The 4,739-nt window shown below is 42.1% G+C and overlaps 1 long non-coding RNA gene across 1 annotated transcript; it reads right to left on the bottom strand.

The window, feature by feature from the left end:
* Positions 1-407: 407 nt before the first annotated feature.
* On the bottom strand, positions 408-1,976 carry LOC128491991 (uncharacterized). Its single transcript, XR_008354054.1, has 3 exons — positions 1,816-1,976; positions 1,310-1,374; positions 408-534 (listed from the first exon to the last, which is right to left on the bottom strand). It is a non-coding gene; the product is annotated as an uncharacterized LOC128491991 (long non-coding RNA).
* Positions 1,977-4,739: the final 2,763 nt, after the last annotated feature.

The following is a 4,739-nucleotide window of genomic DNA, read 5'->3' on the forward strand; positions in this document are numbered from 1 at the left end:
TCGATAAACAGCCAAGGTGTTTGGCAATAGAAAATCTTACCAATGGCTGCACAGGGCTGGACCTGACAGACAGGATCCAAGGTGTAGAGGCCTACGAGACGGTCCAGCACATAGTGGCGGGTTGTAAGATGCTTGCAGGAACAGCGTACACTGAACGACACAAGCAAATAGCTGGCATTGTGTGAAGAAACATCTGTACAGTGTACGAGCTAAACCCTCTCGAGTTCACATTGGGGATTCCACAGCAGGCTGTGGAGAATAACAGAGATAAACTCCTGTGGACAGATTTATAAAGTTGGCCCTTGCTTTGCAGCTGTAACAAGAAGGTTTTCCATAGGAGTGGTTTTTTGGGGGAATTTTGCTTACATTTTGAGCATTTGTGACTGATGTTGGACAAGGAGGCCTGGCTCGCAATCCCCATTCCAGTTCATCCCAAAGGTGTTTGTGGGGGTTGAGGTCAGGGCTCTCTGGGGGACAGTCACGTTCTTCCAAACTCATCCAACCATGTCTTTATGGACCTTGCTTTGTGCACCACTATATGGACAAAAGTATTGTGACACACCTCTTAATTATTGTAATCAGGGGTTGGGCTAGACATTTTGGACAATTTGTGTTCCAACTTTGTGGGAACAGTTTGGGGAATGTTAATCAAACAACCATGTGAACATTTTATGGGGACAATAAGCCATGGTCATGTGCCAATAAAACAAGCCACTTATTCTCTTGTTCAGCCAGGATGTACACAAAATTCATAAATCTGCTGCCTGTTATTATTTTTACTTTTTTATCTGTATTATTTTTTTAAATAAATCAAATTTTAGAGATCAGTGAATTCATTCTCATTAATTCTATTAATATTAGCAGTCATCTGCTATAAGCGATATTACATTTTTAATTCAGAAACCTGTCAATAATATGTTTTCTTAATTTAATTAATTACGGTTATTTTTCCAGTTTTGTTTATTGGTACTTGGACTGGATGAATGTCTGTATGTCAGAATGTCTGACCAGTATGAAAATCTGCATCCTGCTGCACCAGAACCCTGCTGAGATTCCGAATGCCAAGAGTAGACATGGTAACAGTGGGTGACGAAACATTTCTCAGATAGGACAACTTTATTGAATACACTTACAATAGTGACGGCAAACAATAGTGTTCAGCTGCCTGCCACACTGGATGGGTGCTGCCTTTAATGGCTTCTCTTTGTTTTTGCAAGAATGGAGACAGGCTGGAAAGGATCTTAAGGGAACCCCCCACTTGGCTCCACTGTTACGTAACATTACATTTACTAAAGTTTTAATGACTCACCTGCCAAAAAAAGTCTGGTGCGGCAGATTGTTCATGTTGTGGTTTGAAAGCGAGCTTCAGTGGTGCTTATATATAAAAAGGAAAAACAATACAGAGTTAGAAAATATGAAAGTACTTTCTGATCATATACAAAATAAAACATAACACTATGTGGCTTCATGCACCAAGAACCCCACAGGTGGCAAGATGTATGAAACACAATGACCACACAATTTTCCCACCCCAAGCTCACTCCATACTACTGTCCCTCGCAAGTCTGATTGGTCTAAAGGCCTAAACAAGCAAAGGCCTAGACAACCTTTTAGATTTACTAAAATAAGGGTAATGAGTTGTCAGCAGGACCCTTTTTACCAAATGTATTGTTTTGTCTTAGTCCATCAGTTCTAGTTTTGCCATTCTAGTTTTGCCATACTCTTTGAATGTATGTACTTTAAGCACTGTGTACATTGATGCTATATAAATCAAAGACAATAATAATAATAATTAATAATAAATATTAATTCTACCAGACATCCACAACAAATGGGTTGAGCTGTACCCATTGTTCCTGCCTTGGAATGAAATCCATACAGCTTCAGAAGGTTTGCCTTGCCTTCAACAAACTTAACCTTTCAGTTTGCATTGCACAAGTGAAAACCTGCAGCCAGGAAATATACCTTGTGGATCTCAGATTATCCCATGTGCACAGTACTATTTTATCTGTGTATTTGGCAGCATTGCCTCTAGAATCAGTGAAACCCTTCAACCCACAAAATGTTGAGCCAATCCCTGGCTTTCCCCTTGATGTACAGAAGGTTAATATAGTCACATAGTAAATACAGTATTTAAAAGGGTAATGTACGCAATTGAGGGGGAAAATATCTGCTTGCAAGGTCACTTTACACAAACTGAAGGTAACATTAATCTTGTCTGGCACTGAGCTGTAGGTTTGACTTAAAGCATCTGTCCACACTCAGATCTTAACCCTTCATGTTTGCACTGCCGAAAGAGCAATTATTTTTCACTTGAAACCAGCCTTACAGTTTAATCCGTCACACTGAGATAACTCTGAGACAAATGACCTTAGACTGAAAGATCCCTACTTGTTAAACAAAATTGCACTGTTACTTTTTTTGGATAAATCTACTTCTTCGGGTCTGACAATAACAATTCCAATGGCATCTTTCATTATGAAAAAAAAAGGAATGGGTTTGGCCATGTGTTTCCCAGAATTCCTTGCCGCCCCTCCCTAATTATCAAATGGGTCAGTGCATTATCTATTGTGATAAGGAATGATGTATTAGAAGTATACACTGTGTCAATGAGTCTGTAGACAAACAATCCATCATTACTTCACAATCATTTTATTCATTCTTATACGAGTGCCTTCTTGCGCTGAGGTGTAGCTAGGGGGACTTAAAGAATATCTGTTATGTTTCCAAAATCCTACATTTTACAGTTACATATATCAAAAATGTAGATTAAACAATGCATTTTTAATAATAAAAACCCCAACTAATCTATATACCATGGGGAGAGGTTCTTTAATTTTGTTTTAAAGCTCGCTATTAAACTCTCAGTTAGCCAATAAATGGTATCATTTTAACTATACTTTTCTCCTGTTTTTTTTAAAACATCATCACTATGTTACTCTCCTCTGTTGTTTTGTTGCTGATTGTTATCAATTTCATCAAGTAGCCTTTTTAAGTTTGGGTGAAAAGAAGGGAGAACTTTCCAGGGCAGAAAACTGATTAAATAATGCTGGCTCTGCATCATTCAGATACATGCCACTACTTCCATGAGGCATCTTTGTAGTTAATTATACCAAAAGCTGCATGGAAAGTGACACAATATGCTTAAACCCTAGGAGAACACATCACAGGAGGTATTCACCCTGATAAACTACCCAAGAGTTGAGCCCTGAGATAGAATGGCCAAAGACTTAAATGATCCCAAAAGTGTGAAAGTTTGGGCAGAGGCTAATAGCGTAGAGACTGAGTGATAGAGTAGCAAAGCAATGCAGGTAGTCCTAGGACCAGGGCCGTAGGAAGGGTGAGGCGAGAGAGGTACTCGCCTCAGGCGCAGCTGCGAGGGGCTGCACAGCTGCCCGATCAGCAGCTGCAGCCTCCAGGACTGGTTGGGGAGATCACGGATCTCTCTAACCAGTTCAACAGGGCCCCGTGGTGAATCACATTGCTGCCAGCAATGTAATTCACCATGAAACCCCTAAAAAAACAGTAGCCTATCTATAGGGGAGGGGGCGAGCAGAGAGGCCTCTTCCCTTGGGCCGGTCTTCAGGGGACTGCCGAGGCAGCCGCTCAATAATGCTCTCCCCAACCAGCCCTGCTCATCAGGTCCCCCGTGGGCGTTGCGCACCTAGGCACCAACAGTGCTGGACTGGGGAGGGGGTGTATGCGATGAGCAGGGATGGTTGGGGAGATCACAATTCCCCTCTAAGTGGCCCAACATTAGGGAGCGTGAGGTCTGTCAATAGCCGGCGCATAGTGATGAGGGAGCACTAAAGCAGAGGCCTGGAGTGACAGACCTCACGCTCCCACAACAGGATAGAAGATGATGGATGATGGAAGATGATTGAAGATGATGGAAGATGAGAAAAGTAAGACATGGTGAGAAAGGGATGTAAGGGCTGTGTATATATGTGTGTGTGTAAGGGCAGTGTGTGTTTAAGGGCAGTGTTTGTGTGTATGGGCAGTGTATGTATAAGAGTAGTGTAGGCATTTGTGTGTTTGTAAGCTGCCATGTGTGTATATGTGTGTGTAAAGGCAGGGGAGTGTGAGGGCAGTGTGTGTGTGTGTATACATGTGTGTATGGACAGGCTTGTGTAAGGGCAGTGTATGTGCATATGCATGTTAATGGACTGGTGTGTGTAAAGGCAGTGTGTAAGGGCATTGTATGTGTATATATGTGTGTGTAAGCTGGTGTGTGTATGGGCAGTGTAGGTATTTGTATGTTTGTAAACTGATATGTGTGTATATGTGTGTAAAGGCAGGGTTGTGTAAGGCCAGTGTATGTGTAGATGCATGTTAATGGGCAGGTGTGTGTAAGGGCAGTCATGTGTAAGGGCAGTGTATGTGTATATGTGTGTTTATGGGCAGGTGTGTGTAAAGGCAGTGTGTAAGGGCAGTGTAAAGAAAATAAGCTCTGTAAATAAATAGCTGGAGGGGCACAATTTTCACTTCTTGCCTCAGGCGCAAAAGGAGCTAGCTACGGCTCTGCCCAGGACAGCAAGGTGAGTACACAGGACAAGTGGTCAAAAAACGCCAGGCCAGGAAGACAGGACAGGTAGTCAGCCAATGCAGAGTTTGGTACACTAATCGGGTAGTTAAACAGGAGTCAGAACACCAAAAATCTTTGAGACAGCTGAGGACCACAATAGGGTGCCTATATACTGCAGATTTGGGCATTTAAACTCTGGAGCAAAGCCTGTACC

The sequence above is a fragment of the Spea bombifrons genome, chromosome 4 (assembly GCF_027358695.1).
Source record: "Spea bombifrons isolate aSpeBom1 chromosome 4, aSpeBom1.2.pri, whole genome shotgun sequence".
NCBI classification, from domain to species: Eukaryota; Metazoa; Chordata; class Amphibia; order Anura; family Pelobatidae; genus Spea; species Spea bombifrons.